This window comes from Panthera uncia, chromosome A2 (genome assembly GCF_023721935.1).
Source record: "Panthera uncia isolate 11264 chromosome A2, Puncia_PCG_1.0, whole genome shotgun sequence".
NCBI lineage: Eukaryota > Metazoa > Chordata > Mammalia > Carnivora > Felidae > Panthera > Panthera uncia.
The window spans coordinates 80,005,850-80,023,985 of record NC_064816.1 but is presented as its reverse complement, the minus strand read 5'-3'; the positions used below and the strand labels follow the sequence as shown (position 1 = coordinate 80,023,985).

Below are 18,136 nucleotides of genomic sequence, written 5' to 3'. Positions count from 1 at the left end.
CACCGTCTTGTATTTTCCTAGACTACATCTATCTGTTTCTTGCCTTGGGATATACACATATAATTCTCTCTTTGCTTGAATGATCATTTTCAGAAAGGCATTTCCTTTTTTGGGGGGAGGGGAGAGAGAAAGAAGGCGTGAGTGAGCGAGGGGGAAAAGAACGAGGGAGAGAGAGGGAAAATCTCATGCAGGCTCCACATTGTCAACTCAGAGCCCAAAGCAGAGCTTGAGCTCAACCGAAGCAGTGCTCACCTCACCCCAAGCAGGGCATGTGCTCACCCCATGCAGGCCCAAGCTCACCTGATGCGGGGCTCGAACTCACGAACCATGAGATCATGACCTGAGCCAAAGTCAGCTACTTAACCAACTGAACCACTCAGGCACACACATAAAGGTATTTCCTAACCACTGTATAGAAGTATAGTCCCCCACACATCCCCAACTTTATTATTGCAGTGTCTTAGTTCCTTCTTGCATATTTTTCTGTATTTGTAGTTACACCTTTACTTCTTTATCTGTTCTGTGTTTATCCCCTTACTGTGTTGTAAATTCTGTAAAGGCAGAGGCTGTTTTTTTGATTCATCTTTGTAAATACAGCATCATATTTCTTTATTCAACAAATATTTGTTGACTGTCTAAGACATGCAGGGTACTGTTTTAAGTTCTCCATATATAGTAGAGAGCAAAACAGATAAAAATTCTTGACCTCATGGCATTTACACTAGTTGTGGTAAGCGTTCAATAAATAGATAACGAGGTGAAATTTAAAGCATGTCAGATGGTGGTTAGTGCATTGGCAAAAAATAAGGTACAGAAAACAAAAAGAAATGTTGAATATGTGTAGGGTTTACTTTGTCAAATGGGGATGTGGAAGAGGTCTCATTCTAACATACAAATAGAGGAAAGAGTAATATATATATATATATATATATATATATATATATATAAAATTTTCATTTATTTCCATATATTTTTTAATTTCTTCTTTAGTTGCTAGGTTGACCTATGCATTCTTTAGTAGGAAGTTCTTTAACCTCCATGCATTTAGAGGATTCCCATTTTTTTTTTCTTGTAGTTGATTTCAAGTTTCATAGCCTTGTGATCTGAAAATATGCCTGGTATTATCTCACTTCTTTTATATTTATTGAGAGCTATTTTGTGACCCACTATGTGATTTGTCTTGGAGAATGTTCCATGTGCACTCAAGAAGAATGTGTATTCTGCTACTTTTGGATGAAAAGTTCTGAATGTATCTATCAAGTCAGTCTGGTCCAGTGTATCATTCAAGGTGATTGTTTCTTTATTGCTTTTCTGCCTAAGTGATTTGTCCATTGTTGTAAGTGGAGTGTTAAAGTCCCCTACAATTACCGTAGTCTTACCAATAAGATTGTTTATGGTTGTGATTGATTTATATATTTGGGTCCTCTCAAGTTGGGGGCATAATCATTAACAATTGTTTGCTCTTCTTGATGGGTAGACCCCGTAATTATGATATAATGTCCTTCTTCATCTCTTGTTATAGCCTTTGTCTGATATAAGTATGGCTGATATCTAGTTTGTCTGATATAAGTATGGCTACTCTAGCTTTCTTTTGACTTCCAGTAACATGATAGATGGTTCTCCGTCCCCTCACTTTCAATCTGAAGGTGTCTTCAGGTCTAAAATGACTCTCTTATAGTCGGCATATAGACAGATTTTGTTTTTAATCCATTCTGATAGCCTATGTCTTTTGATTGGGGCATTTGGTCCATTTACATTCAGAGTTATTACTGAAAGATATGGATTTAGTGTCATTGTGTTATCTGTAGGTTTCATGCTTGTGGTGATGTCTCAGGTCCTTTGTAGTCTTTGCAGCATTCCGCTCACAGAGTCCCATTTAGGATCTCTTGCAGGACTGGTTTAGTGGTCATGAACTCCTTCAGTTTTTGTTTGTCTGGGAAAGCTTTGTCTCTCCTATTCTGAATGATAGACTTGGAGGATAAGGATTCTTGGCTGCATATTATTCCTAGTCAGCATATTGAATATTTCCTGCCACTCTTCTCTGGCCTGCCAAGTTTCAGTGGACACTAGATGCCTGGGAATGGCTCCTCCTCCCTCCCAGGCACGTGTTCAGGGTGGCAGGTCTCAGTCTAGAGAAAGACCTACTACCCTTGATCATGTTAGAAATTGGTTATCTGTTTTTTGTTTGTTTGTTTGTTTGCTTGCTTGCTTGTTTCCCAGTCCATGGATTTTATCGTGTCCAAATACAATCCTACACTTCCACAGTCTTTTTTTTTCTCTCTTCCTTTTGTCTCTCCACAGAAGGGGATCCCTCTCCTCTGTGCCTATGCTGCCCATTTTATCTCTCTCAATTCGCAATCATGCACCTATGGCCTGCCAAGTTGTCCCCTTGGGCCCCTGGGATCTTTCTGTCTGTCACTCTGTAACCCGGATTCCTGGAATTCCAAGTCTTCTGGCTTCAAAACTGCTGTGTGTGAGGGACGAGGGAACTTCGGGTCCCCTAATTCCCTGCCATGTTGATTCCTCTCTAGCCTTGTTATTGTTTTAAATACTATACACACATATGGAAAAGTTTGGAAGTCCACATACCAGTAATGGCTATAGCCAGATAGCAGGATATGTTATTTTCATTTTTTTCTTTATATTTATATTTAATTTATGTTCTTTAACCACCCATTGGTTATTTAAACTTAAAATATATAAACCCCTTACAAAAGAAAGGTGATAATTCTGACAACTTAAAATATTGGTCCTTCTTAGATCTGAAAGGTACCTCAGAGGTTGTATATTATATCCTCATTATGTAACAAATCAGGAATCAGATGGTTAAGTAGTTAAGTGAGTTTCCCCAAACTGAATTGCAAGCAGACCTGGGACAACAACTGATGTTTTATGAATCTTAATCCATAATTCTCTTTCAGTTCTCTTTCTTTTTTGTGCAGTGGCAATCCCCAAACAATACTTTCAGTAGAAGCTTCTTCTAAAATGTTATTTATATATTCGTTAAACAAAAACATGCACATCACTTTGAATGACTTTATCGCTTTGTTGAAATTTAGGTTTTCTGAATCCCAATCCTTCACTTTTTTTTTTTCATGGAACAGTGGTAACCTCTAAAGAATCCTTTGTAGGAAGGAATAAAATGGACTAATGATATGGGTGTATCTGTGAAACGCAACCATGCAAATTTACTTGCAATGATTTTCTGATCTATACAGTTGATGTCATATAGTTTCAACCATAAGTCTTTTAAAGTTGTTAGGAAAGTGGAGATTTTTTTTTTATTTCTACTCAGAGGAAACATTTCAGATCTATCAACTACTTTGACATCCAGAATAATCAATATTTAAAAGTCTGGCCAATAAATACTTGTAGAGAAAAAAAATGTTGCAGAGAATTAGAGACATGTCTTCTAATTCCATATATACTCACATATGGTGTATTCTTGGAGATTCAATGCTAAGTATAAATTATAGATGGATGGGGAGTAAAGACTAAGCTAAGAATTAGGGTGCCTGGGTGGCTCAGTTGGTTAAGTTTCTGACTTCAGCTCAGTTCATAAATGGTTTGTGGGTTCAAGCCTGTGTCAGGCTGTGTGCTGACAGCTCAGAGCCTGGAGCCTGCTTTGGAGTCTGTGTCTCCTTCTCTCTCTGCCCCTCCCCTGCTTGTGCTCTGTCTCTCTGTCTCTCTCTCTCTCTCTCTCTAAAAAAAAAGTCTGCAGCCAACAAATAGTGGCAGACAAAAAAAAATGTTGCAGAGAATTAGAGACATATCTTCTAATTCCATATATACCCATATATGGTGTAGTTCCTTGGAGATTCAATGCTAATTATAAATTGTAGATGGATAGGGAGTAAAGACTAAGCTAAGAATTGGGATGCCTGGGTGGCTCAGTTGGTTAAGCGTCCAACTTCAGCTCAGGTCGTGATCTCAAAGTTTGTGCGTTGGAGCCCCACATGGATTTGAGGCCTGCGTTGGGCTCTGTGTTGAAGCTCAGAACCTGGAGCTTGCTTTGGTTCTGTGTCTCCCTCTCTCTCTGCCCCTCTGCTGCTCACACTCTGTCTCTCTCTCTCTCTCTCTCTCTCAAAAATGAATAAACATTAAAAAAAAATTTAGAGCCTAAGCTAAGAATGGATACTTAAATTGGTAGTATTTTTACTTACATGGATTGTCCTGGTTTTTCTTTTCTTTTCTTTTCTTTTCTTTTCTTTTCTTTTCTTTTCTTTTCTTTTTCTTTTCTTTTCTTTTCTTTTCTTTTCTTTTCTTCTCTTTTCTCTTCTCTTCTTACTTTTTTCCCCCTTTTCTTTGCTTAATTTACCTTTTGTCTTAGAAACTTAAAAGAGTTATAGAAAGGGTATATAAAAGGAAAGGCCTCCTTCACCTTTCCCCAGTCCCTCCCTTCCCAGAGGTGGGTGTCCCGACCAGCCCCAGCCCTCATTCATTTTCAAACTTGTATGTAAATAAAAGACCAAGTTTGAGTTTGTTTCTTTTAGTAACCAGATCATGGTATATATATATATATATATATTGTTCTTTGGTGTGCTTGTTGGAGATGTTCCCAGCCCAGCACACTCCATTTATCCATGACATATTCTACAGAATTAGTGTCCCCATTTGGGTTGCTTCATTTTGCTGTTATAATTATGCCCACTTTTGTGCACAGACTTGAGTATGCGCTCTTTCTCTTAATAAATAAATAAAATAAATAAATAAATAAACTTAAAAAAAGGCATAGTTTCTTAATAGTTCCACTCTAGATGGTGCCATCAGAGAAATAGAAATCGCCTTCAACAGACTACTTTTTGAGGATAAATGCAAAGTAAGCTTTGATAAATTTTGCTTTATTGAAATAGAAACAGAAGGTTAAAATTAATTACATTATTAAGGTTAAAATGATATTGTTGCCTATATTAAAATTTTATAACTAAAATTATATAAATTTTAAAGTCATTACAATGTTTTCTTTTTTTCTTTTTTAAAATGCTTATTTATTTTGAGAGAGAGAGAGAATGCACTTGCACACAAGTTGAGGAGGGACAGAGAGAGGGAGAGAGAGAATTCCTCAGCACAGAGTCCTGCAAAGGCAGGGCTCAATCTCACTGTGAGATCCTGACCTGAGCCGATATCAAGAGTCAGACACTTAACCAGCTGAGTCACCCAGGTGCCCCTAAAGTCATTACAATGTTTTATTCATTATGTTGAAAATCAAAGAGGATAGTTCAAATCAGCTCTTTTCAGGTACTTTCTTCACTAATAGTCTGTATCTTACTCTTATTTATGCCACCAGTGTCCCATGAGTAGATACTGAGATTTTCCTCTGGATACTTAAGTTCCATTCTAATTGCAGTCATTTCCAAATATTAACATTTATCTTGGAGGATACTGCTGCTTCTTTAAAACAAATATAGCTTCAATAATTTTTAACAACACTAGTGTTCTTAAGAACATCATATTTCAAAATACTAGGTGTTTAGTGTGGTATAAACTAAATGTCTAAATAGTTTACTAAATCACGTTTCAGTTGACATTTTAGAGATGCTGGTATCATGTATTCGTTATTCTTTCACAATTATATTGGAGATTATCTGTTTTGTCCCAGACAAATGGAACTAGCTTCTGAGGCATTTGGAAAATAAATGATAGAAGTGATGTTATTATGTGTGTTTATGTTTGGCTTCTATGTCCATATGTGTATGTATATATGTGTGTATGTGCACACGCTTATTGTTACCACTGTCTTTTTAAGATGAGAAAATTCACCATCAAAAAAAAGAGAATTACATCAATTTGGACCTGACATTTCTGTAAAAGGGCATATTTAAGTTAGTGCCGGTACTTTGTTTTAAGGTACAGTCTAATGACTCAGCAGTAAGTTGTCACTGTGAATTTAGGCCTGATCGTTTTAATTCTGTCACCATTGAGCTTCCAACAGAGTTTCTCAGTCCCTGATGGCTTAAGAAGGTTCTCATTAGCTGGATTCTCTCTCTCATTTAAGAAGAATACATAATGTTAGCCTTATTATCTTCAAAATGCCTCTTCTTGAACATGTTCCAATGCTATGTGGCACTTTGCATATACTTGCCTATTATCACATTCATCATATATAATATTTATCTATTTTTAAAGACAGACTCATTTTCTGGGAAATGGAATGATGTGTCTAAATGAGGATTGATTCATCCATTGATTAATTGATTCATTTAGCAAACACCATTGAATATCTGCCATGTGATAGACATGTTGTTGGCCATAAAAATGACTCTGATTTGGTAACCACCTTCTGCAAGCTACAAATATGAAGAATGGTTGAGTGAGTAGCAATACTGACAATCATTGCTGATTATTGTTAGCTTTGGGTCATGGGTGCATGGTAGTTCATTCTCTATTCTCTCTTTCTCAAATATACTTGAAATTTTTCATATTACAGAAGTTTTAGTTTAGTTGTTTTTTTTTAATGAATCCTTGTCAAGTTTTATTCTACTAAATTGGGGGTATGTATCCTAGTCACCCAGAAAGTAACCACTGGACTTGGGTTTGTTTTTCATTTGGATCCCTCTCTTTCTGAAAATGCCAAACACATTCTTCAAAGTTTTGCCATTTCTTCCTAGTGCCAATTTCTAAAATTCCCTACCTTGTAAACCTAAATATAATAACATATACTTTTCTCCAGGTGTGGTAATGAAAGTGGGGTTAGGAGCTTGGCTGTGTTGAGCTACTCTCCAGAGTTACCTCTTTCTTTATTTAGTCTCCAGGCCATTAAATTTCATTTGGTCATGACTCTTCTTATACCTTAAAAACTATTAATTTTGTTATCGTATTTCCCTCTTCTTTGTTGATTTTGTTATATTTTGAGGAAAAGGGGTTCTAAGTTGCACCTTTATTTTTCCATCTTAAATCATATCAGGGGCATCTGGGTGGCTCAGTCAGTTAAGCATCCAACTTCAGCTCAGGTCATGATCTCACTGTTGGTGGGTTCGAGCCCCGCCTCGGGCTCTGCACTGACAGCTCAGAGCCTGAAGCCTGCTTCAGATTTTATCCCCCTCTCTCTCTGCACATCCCCCCTCACACTGTATCTGTCTCTTGAAAATAAATAAATGTTTAAAAAGAAATCATATCAGTCCCCTTTCTTTAGTTCTTTAAAGTCCCAAAGGAAAGAAAAAAAGAATATCTGAAGATTAAACAGCAAAGTGAATGTCTTAGATACAACCAAAATAGCCACCAGTGCCTCCTTTTAATTGCATTCAAGCTGCAAATATTAAAAACTTACTGTATTTTATGGCTTTTATGTATCTTTCCTAATAGCTTAGAAAGAAGTGAGCTTCCCCTTCTGCTCTTTTCCTGTGAAGAGTGTGTCATATGCTAAAAATGTCCACATTTATGCATATTTCTATTGCCCATTGTAACAACAGCAGCAATCCTGAATACAGAGTAAAAATTGAGTCACTGATTTTAGTTTTATTTTAAATGACATGAAAGATCTTTAGGAAAATAAGAAGTCAAGCTGGGAGAAAATATTTGTAAAATATATACCTGATGAAGGACTGATATCCAGAATACTTAAAATATCTCTAAACTCAGTAATAAGAAAACAAGCAATCTAATTATTTAAAAATAGATTCCAACAGACACTTCAGCAAAGAGGTACAAGATAATATTTTTGGTGATGCACCTGTTCTTTATCTTGATTTTGGTGGTTACATAACTGTACGTTCATCAAAATACATAGAATTATTCACCTAAAATGGTGAATTTTACTGTACATAAATAACACTTTAATAAAAAATGAAGGAAAATAAAAGTGATTTCAGACCAAAAAATGATGCGCAAGATGTTAAGTAAATGTAAATGATATTAAAATATTTTAATATATAGATATTTACATGAAATACTCCCTTGCTTTTTCAAGTCTTACTAGTGAGCCTTTCCCTGGTAATCGTAATGTACATTTGAATCCTACACACAAATACAAACTCATTCTTCTTCCCCAGTTAACTTTTCTCCATTGTGATATTCTAACTATTTATACACTTCTGTTCTTTCTTCCTCCACCAGGATGCCATGATAAGATGTAATGCAATACCATGATAATAGGGATTTTTCTTTGTTTGTCAAGGTAACCTCAGTCCCTAAAATGGTGCTTAGTACATAATAGGCTTGAAAAAGTATTTGTTTAATTAATTAATAATTTACTAATTAGCTCCTTTAAAAAAATATTGTTCCTTTACTAAGTAGAGACCTTGAGTTGGTCACATAAGAAAAAACAATGAGGCTTTGTCTTGTGTTGAATGCAATTTATGGACTTTTACTGTTATTATGAACATTATTTTGAAGAAAAAGCCATGATGTCAGTGCTTTCAGTTGCCAAGTTTTAGGAAGAGTTTGGATCTAATACTTTTAAGTACACTGAATTTGCTTTATAAAGGTAATTCTTAGTATATTTACATTTATCTAAACCTATTTTCCAATCTTTTGTCTAGACAGTTATTCTTAATATCCATTGTACTTATGCAACTTTTCATTCTGCGTTACCCAATATCTTCCTAGATTCATGTCATCAGTGCTAGTATCTCCTGTTTCCACTGATTATTGTAATTTATTATTATGTGCAATAATCTAAGTATAGACTTAGCCCAAAAGACAAAGTCAAGTCAAAGTCAAGTTTCCTTGTAAATAGTACAAGATATAAAAAGTACACTAACAAGAGAGATTTAATAGAAGCAGTAAAGGTCAATAGTGTAGGACTTTTAGGATGGTATTTTCATGAAGACATAACCACTACTTTAAAGAAGTGATTAAAGGCTAGCTCATATTTAGAGAGAGAAGTTATGAATGTAGCAATTGATTATCTCTTAGGAAGAATTCTCAAACCTACTACCTAAAAGTCAAGAAGTCATAGATGAGCCTAAAGTACAGATAACATTCATGGGAGTAAAACCACATACTGCAAAATAACAGGTGTTTACAAAATATAACTGACCTTTCTCATGCCCTAAGAAGAACAATTAGTGTTAATAAAGAGATGATGATGGAACTCAAAGTAATACTATTCTGTATTTTTTTAAGTTTTTTATTTATTTAGTTTCAGAGAGAGAGAAAACATGCATGTGCATGAGTAGGGGAGGGGCAGAGAGAGAGGGAGAGAGAAAAACCCAAGCAGGTTCTGTGCTGTCAGCACTGAGCCCTATGCGGGGTTCAATGTCATGAACCACAAGATCATGACCTGAGCCAAAATCAAGAGTCAGACATTGAACCAGCTGAGCCACACAGGTGCCCCTCTCCCCAAGTAATACTATTCTCAACAAAATTTTAAGTTCTACAAAATGAGACTTTAATATTTGCAAAGATTAAGTAGTTAGCATATGCAGAGTGTGTGCTGCAGTGAGTTGCACATGGTAAGCACTCAGCTGTTTGTTTTCATTATTACCGTCATTTAACATCCCCTACACAATTTCTACTCCTTTGCTGAGTAGAAAATGCTCAATGAAATAAGTTTAAGTCAAAACAAAGTGGTTGAAGTAGTGACTTTTCTTACAAATGAATGGCAACAATAAACAAAAGTTAGAAACAACAATGAGCATCATACAAAAAGCAAGGAAAAGTATTATGTGAAGATAGAACTTGTGGGTATGGGGAATATAAGGGAAATCTCTGCCTTCTACTCAGTTTTTCTATAAACCTAAACTTTCCATAGAATATGGATTATCTAGCTTATGTTTTTAATCAGAAGGCATTTTCTATTATAATTAAGTAACTTTTAAATGTGGCATATATATATGACATACACATATATGTCTGACATGTATGTGTGTGTGTGTGTGTGTATATATATATATATATATATATATATATATATATAGTGATGAAAAACCAAAAAAGAAAAAAAATTACTGGTGTTTAGTATGTGAGTTTGTATGTACGTGTGTGTTTGTTCATGTGTTTCATTTTCCTTTTGTCTTACCACACTGTTTTCAAACATGTAGTTTTAATTTAGGGTATTAATACAAAAGAGATTACAAGAAAGAAAGATTCTTAATTCCTCTTTAATTGAATTATCTCGTTTAGTCTATTTTCTATTAAATTTACCCAACAAAAATAACTCTGAGAAAGTGAATATTTACTAATTAAGGACTTTGGAGTTTCATCTCTAGTTATCTACAGAGGGCAGCAAACAGCTTCAAATTCAAAGACTAGCATGTTGAGTTAGCAGGTTTTAAGAGCTGCTTTCTGATTCAGCATCATAGGAAGCACTGTGAAACATGTCAAAATAAAGGTTCAGTTTGCTAAATGTACATAATTGCTGCATGTGGAAGAGAGCAGAAGAACCCATGGGTCAGAACCAGCTACGTGACTGCAGTCAAGGAAAGGTAGCAAAATTAGCACATTCAGGGTGTCAGTCATTATGTTAACACTGCTCCAAATCTTGATACTACAAAGGTGGTTTAAAAATAAATATTTAACTAAAATGTTACCAAATATGTTGCAGACATATTCTCATGAGTACTGGTTATGGTATTTTATAAAATTATAAATGGATAGCCATTAATGATTAATGGTCCAAGGCAAATCTATAATGTTTCAAGCTAACTTTGGTTTTGAATGCTTTTCTATTAATGTATCTCTACCTCTATTTCTACATTTTTATTCTTATTTTTACGACATAGTAAATCAAAGTTATATTCAAGATGCCACTAGCCCAACCTATATTTATAGTAGTAATTTATTGTCCCTGATTTGGTTGTGATTCTAAGACAGAGTCTACTTTGTAAGAGGTTTATGAAGGTATGGTCTTGAGGTCAACACGTGTGGAATGGAGGGGAGGGAAGAAAGACTAGGCAGAGGGAAAAAAATCAAACTGCAGTGTAGGCCCAACCCTACAGGATACTCTGGACTTAAAATGGTTCTTCAGAATCCTGCTAAATCAGGCTGAGAGGGGGATGTCTTCATACTCCCACCTGGGTGAGCCAGTGCATGTGGGCCACTCTCATGAAGGGGCATGACCATGGGCAAGGCTCAGGCTATCCCTCCTGGGAAAGAAAGTCCTCCCATCCACCTTTTTTTTTTAAGTTTATTTATTTATTTTGAGAGAGAGAGAAAGAGAGAGAGGGAGAGGGAGGGAGAATCTCAAGCAGGCTCAACATGGAGCCCAACAAGGACCACGAGGTCATGACCTGAGCCAAAACCAAGAGTTGGATGCTTAAACTGACTGAGCCACTCAGGTGCCCCATTAAGTCCTTCCTTAAAGGGACGTTTGAGTGGGGCATCACCACATCCCCCACATTCATGCACAATAAAAAGTAACCGAAATGCGTTATTGTAATACAGAAGGGATGACTTTTAGATTTACCTAGTATGCTTTGTTATCTTTTCGAGAATTAACTCATTAATTCATGGTTTTTTGGTTTTTTTTTTTTTTTGAGACAGAGAGAGGCAGAGCATGAGCGGGGGAGGGTCAGAGAGAGGGAGACACAGAATCTGAAACAGGCTCCAGGCTCCGAGCTGTCAGCACAGAGCCCGACGCGGGGCTCGAACTCATAGACCGCGAGATCATGACCTGAGCCGAAGTCGGCCGCCCAACCGACTGAGCCACCCAGGCGCCCCTAATTCATGTTTAATAGAAGGCTATTAGCAGTTCAGTGTTAGCTCCTTCAAGTTTTGCTTTTTAACAGGTGAGAAGGCAATAAATTAAAATACTGAAGGGCGCCTGGGTGGTTCAGTCGGTTGAGCATCTGACTTCAGCTCAGGTCATGATCTCACAACTCGTGAGTTCGAGCCCCGCGTTGGGCTCTGTGCTGACAGCTCAGAGCCTGGAGCGTGCTTTGGATTCTGTGTCTCTTTCTCTCTCTGCCCCTCCCCAACTTGTGCTCTGTCTTTCTATGTCTTTCAAAAAAAATAAATGTAAAAAAAATTTAAAAAAATACTGAAGTGAATACTCTATCCAAGCTTTATATTAAGACACACACACACACACACACACACACACACACACACACACACACAAAACCCTGAAAGACAAAGTGACTAAAAGTATGCTTAATTGTACTTAAAAGAACAGTTTACAGCACCTCCAGGCATTCCTTATTTATGGAAATCCTTGGAGACCCAGTACTAAAGCAACATGGAAGGGAGAAACAAAGACATTGTTGTTTTAAGATTAACTGAATTGCCTTTAGCATTAAAGAAGAGATATATACTTATTTAAGTTATATGAATGAATAGACATAAGGAAGAAAATTAAAATTACCTACGATCTCTCAATTCAAAGAAAACCACTTAATAGTATAATTTTTCTCGTAATCATTTTTTCCTCCATACATAATAAAATTTGATTCAGATGATCTCACATATAGAATACAGCCTTTTCTATTACATTAAAAAAGTATTCAAATGAAAATGTGCATCTACTGTAGGTTTCTCCACTTATTTGGCATATGGAGCATATAATTAGCGCCGTTACAAGCAACGAGAAGATGAATTACTGAACGATATTTCTTACTGTTGCATATTTCAAACTATTTTTCTGGGAGAAACCACAAAATGGAATTATTTGGCCAAAGATACATAACTTTTGAAGGTTTTTTGCCATATTACCAAATTGGAGTTCAAAATAATGTGCATCACTTTATTCTGCCTTAGGTATTTCTTATATCTTTTTCAGTAGTCCTTGCAAAATTTGATAAGGAAGAGAATATTTCACTGTTGCCTAATTTTTTGATTATTTGTTTGGTTATTGAGTGAAAGTAAACATTTTTTAAGTCAGTTATATGTCTTTTTTCTGTAAGTTATCTATGTCTTATAGAATCAGTGCTTTTCTGTATTAATGTATTTTTTAAAAATTTTTTAAATGTTTATTTAGTCTTGAGAGAGAGAGAGAGAGAGAGAGAGAGAGAGCAGGGGAGGGGCAGAGAGGGAGAGGGAGACACAGAAGCCGAAGTGGGCTCCAACCTCTGAGCCCCAACATGGGGCTTGAACCCAGGCATCCTGAGATTGTGACCTGAGCCAAAGTCAGACACGCAACCGACTGTGCCACCCAGGCACCCCTTTTCTTATTAATTTCTAATTCTTCTTTATACATTAAGGATATTTTCCTTTTGTTGGTGGTCTTGCAATTATTTTTCCCAGTTTGTTACATTCTCTTCAATTTTGATTTTTTTCTGAACTATACATTTTTTGTGTCTGTGAATTCAAACATTTTTTTTATAATTTCTTTTTTGACTTTTACCCTTCTAAAGTTCTTAGTCAGAGATTACATACGTGTTCATCTATATGTATTGTAGTGATTTATTTTAAAAATTCTTAAATCTGTCTATATTTTATTTTGTTAGTTTTTAGAAACTAAGAATATAAAAATATATTTTTCCAAATAATTACCCCAAATTATTTATTGGAGAAGCAGACTCTTTTTGTTACAACCATATTAAAAATAAGTACATTTTACGTCACTATCAAAAACACACAACATGCATAGAAACTTATAACTGAAGTAAAAGTGTCAAAATAATTTTTATCCTTCATGTTAGTACTGGAATTATGAGCTATTCTATTCTATACCATCCCATCCCATCCCATCCCATCCCATTTCATTCTGTTTTATTTCAACTAAAACTAAAAAAAAATGACTGTGGTCCACAAAATAGGTTTGAAAAATTTATTAATGGATTTACCCATTGTCTGGAAAACATAATTTACTAATTCCTTGTTTTGTGATCTGTACCATATCTTACAGAGTTGTTATTTTTTGTATGGCAAATAAGTACAAAGTTTGTTCCATTACTGTTGATTTTTATATATTATTATTATGTTTTAATTATTTTAGTTTTATAATATGCTTTACTGTCTTGCAGGACAAGTAAGTTCCTTTTTCTTCACTCTAAATTTTCAGATTTACCTCAGCTAGTCTTGCATATTGGTTTTTGTGGGTTAACTTAATCACTCTGTCACAAGTTAAACTTTTGACAGGTGTGCCCTGTGGTCCTCTCACACCTTAGTGTGCTCTTAGAGCATTAGGCCTTCATCATGCAAGATTCCCATGCTTCCTGGGAATCTATAACAATTACAGTTTCTACCTCTAAACCATGTAGCAGCTGTTTAAGGACCAAACCTTTTACTGTTTGGGGTAGGGTGGACCCTTAAGTAAGTATGACTGCTGTCCTTATAAAAAAGGGACAGTTTGGATACAGAGACACACACACACACACAGAATGCCATTTGAAGGTTGGAGTTAATACTGCTATAAGCCAAGGAATTACCAGAAGCTAGAGAAGTCTAAACAGGTCCTTCTCCAGTGCCTTCAGAGGGAGCATGGCCCTGCTAGCATCTTGCTTTCAGGCTTCTGACCTTCACAAACTCAGTGACCCAGTTTGTGGTAGTTGTTTGTGGAAGCCCTATCAAACGAATACACCCTCTAATTGTACCAAATAAGTGGTTGATTTTACTCTTTAAAAACAAATGTAAAACTTATGATGGTTTATGATGTACATTGTGAAGGAGTGCCCCGTGAAATGAATTTTAAGTGATTGTTTTGTAATCACAACACAATTTAAATGTTAGATATAAGAACGATGGCTAATGGAATGAGTGCACTCTATACTCTCATTTTAAGTAACACTCATTTTCTTTCATGGATTTTTATTTTAATTAAGGATCGAATGGCTCAAAACATTCCTGCAAAACCTCTTAAACCAGTGAATCTGCTGATAGATCTGTATATATTCTAAGTAATGCAATTTAAAAAATCTCAGTGGGATTTTTTTTACACTCATGGTTGTTCTTTTCAGACAAGGGTTATTGAATTAAGTGAGGTATGAAATAGTTAGCAATAATTGTATGCATTTATAACAATGAACATTAAATCCCCCACTTGCCTGGGAGTTTAAGAAGCAGTTGTTGTGGATAATCAAATATTTTGGATAACTTAATATCTAACATATATAATACATATAATTGTAATCTCTATAAAATATGCTTACTTATATTAATCTGGGAACTTATGGTACCATATAGTCACCATTTAAAAAGCAATTATTCTTGGAAACACCGTGGTTATATAAATTCTATGTAAAATATAGTCATATCTTAGTTATTACTCCCCCAATTAAGGGAAATTGAATTTCAAATAAGCACTAATTGAAATGACCATGTATAATTTAATGAAAACAGGGATATAATAGAGTATTGATGGAATGACTTCTGGGGGCTGAAAGTACAAATTTAAAATTAAAAAAAAAGAAAAAGGAATAATCACCCTTTCTGCAAAATTTTTATTGAATTTAACAATTACAGGTCTTCAGTATGTTTTTCTGTTGATGTGGCTGTTAGTTTAGCTATGAGTGTTAATCTTTAGATTTAGTTATAAGTCCAATAAACTGCTGTATGATTTTTTTTGACAAACTTTTTGAGCACATGGAAATAAGAAAATACAAAGTACCCCCTTTAGGGAAACTTCAGCAAAGTATTCAGACACATTATTGAAGGTCGTCTAGGCCAGCTTTGGTGCTGAATGTGTGGCTATGAACAAGACAAAGAGGGTTCCCGCTCTGCTAGTGAGACTATACTGATACAAAAGTTAAATGCTACTTAAAAGTCTTCATGCCAGGGGAGCCTGGGTGGCTCAGTTGGTTAAGCTTCTGACTTTGGCTCAGGTCATGATCTCACAGTTTGTGGGTTTGAGCCCCACGTCAGACTCTGCTGACAGCTCAGAGCCTGGAGCCTGCTTTGGATTCTGGGTCTCTCTCTCTCTCTTTCTCTCTGCCCCTCCCTGCTTGTGCTCTGTCTCTCTTTTACAAAAAATAAAATAAACATTAAAAATTTTTTAAAAAGTCTTCATGTCAGTACAAGCAATCCTAAAAAACAAAACAAAACAAAAAAACTATGTATTTGAATATTCAGAACTATCATATTGCAAAGTATTAATCCTATGGTTGATTAAATTTTGGAAGCCAGTTGCTTCTTGCCCTGGATGCTGAAATAAACTAAAAAGAGTCATTTATTCTAATTCTCTATATTAAAATGCACTCTCCAAATTTCCCTTTCTCAAGAACCATAATTGTGTGAAATTTGTCCAACTTATAGAAAGATCCCTGAAGAATACCCACATAATAGGAGGGACAAAGCAAAGGAGCTTGGAAAAGGGAACAGAATGGAAGATGAACATCTTGTGATATCACTGATGCCACAGGTAGGAAGCTTTTCAAAAAGAAGAGAGGGACCATTCTGCAATCCCAGTAAAATACTGACTCAAGCCAGGGCTCAATAATGAATGCTAATACCATAGGTGAAAGACTCCTTGCATGTGCACCAAAATATTACTCCACTAGTTGATTACTAATTGCAATAAGGATATTTTATATATTAATATATATATTTATTTTAATATGTTTAGGTTATAAATATATATTACATCTATAATATGTATCATGTATAATCAAATATATTGTAAACATAAGTTAAATCTAAATATATTATATATTTTTTATTTATATTTATATAAATATAATTAAATATATTCTAAATAAAAATATATTTTTTATTTTATTTTAATACATGTACAATATATATCTTTTAGAAAGAAAAACCTGGTAGACATCACCATTATTAAATGATCATACTTAACATCACTAATAGTGGGGCCATCTGACATTAGAGACCTTCCGGAATATAGTATAAAGTATTCTGTGTCACCTATAAAGAAATCTTCTCCAGAAAATGTTTAAACTGTATCTCATTAAGTCTAGAGCCTAGGTTACAGCAAATATAGGGGATTAAAGAATAATGTATGAACAAAATGAAACTATCAGCTAAATCTAGAATGTGAGCCATTCCAAAGACAACTGACCTACACTCTTCAAAAAGTTAATGTCATTATGTGGAGAAAAAATGGAATGACTATTCAAGATTTAAGAGTTAAAAGAATGTAATTAAATACAGTGCATAATACCTGAGTATGAGCTCATACAATGAGTCAAATGGCTAAAAGGCATTTTAGAGACAATAAGGGAATATCAATATGTACTGGCCAGCAGATAATATTACCAAATTATTGTCAACTTTCTTACTTGTGATAATGGCACTTGGTGTTTGTAGGAAAATGTCATTATTTTTAGAAGGTACAAGCTGAAATATTTGAAGATGTGCATGTCCTGATACTCACAACTTAACCTACACAATTGTTAAGCAAAATACACACACCCATAACACAGCAAATGCAAAATATTAAGGATTGTTGAAGAATCTAGGTGGTGGGGATAAGTGTAATCAATGTACACTTTAAACCTTTCACTATGTTTTGAAATGTTCTGAAAAGGGTGCCTGGGTGACTTAGTTGGTTGAGTGTCCAACTCTTGATTTCAGCTCAAGTCATGATCCCAGGGGCATTGGATCAAGCCCTGCATTGGGCACCACTCTGAGCATGGAGCCTGCTTAGGATTCTCTCTCTCTTTCTCTCTCTCTCTCTCTCTCTCTCTCTCTCTCTCCCTCCCTCCCTCCCTCCCTCCCTCCCTCTCTCCTTCAGCCCCTCTTCCCTGCTCATGCTTTCTCCTTCTCTTCCTAAAATTAAAAAAAAAAAAAATAGGGTTGCCTGAGTGGCTCAGTTGGTTAAGCGTCTGACTCTTGATCTTGGCTCAGGTCATAATCTCATGGTTTGTGCGTTTGAGCCCTGAATCAGGCTGTTTGCTGCCAGCATGGAGCCTGCTTGGGATTCTCTCTCTCCCTCTCTTCCCCTCCTCTACACACTCTCTCTCTCTCAAAATAAATAAGTAAATAAACTTAAAAAAATAAAATAAAATAAAATAAAATAAAATAAAATAAAATAATAAAATAAAATAAAATGAAATAAAATAAAAGCAGTGGAAATACGTGCTAAAAAAATGTTTCTGAAGTAAAGTGTGTGTGGGGAAGGGGAGTATCAAATACTGCTGAAAGATCCACCAAGATGCAGACATATTTAGCAGGAAGAAGGATGTTTCTTTGTGAGAGCAGTTTCAGTCATTTTAGAGTGGTTCAGAAAGTAAACCAGAGGTGAGAAAAAGGAAATAGTGTAGCCAACACGTGGAAGAAGTTCAGCAGTTTTAAACTAGAAAGAAATTTCAGTTATGAATTAGAAAGAAATAAGACTATAAATTTAGACAAATTTGAAGAAGAA

The 18,136-nt window shown here is 35.3% G+C and overlaps 1 protein-coding gene across 1 annotated transcript in view; it reads left to right on the top strand.

Annotated features, from left to right (window-relative positions):
• Positions 1-18,136, top strand: part of MAGI2 (membrane associated guanylate kinase, WW and PDZ domain containing 2) — a 1,334,434-nt gene that overhangs the window by 256,343 nt on the left and 1,059,955 nt on the right. The gene's annotated exons all lie outside the window — the stretch shown is intronic.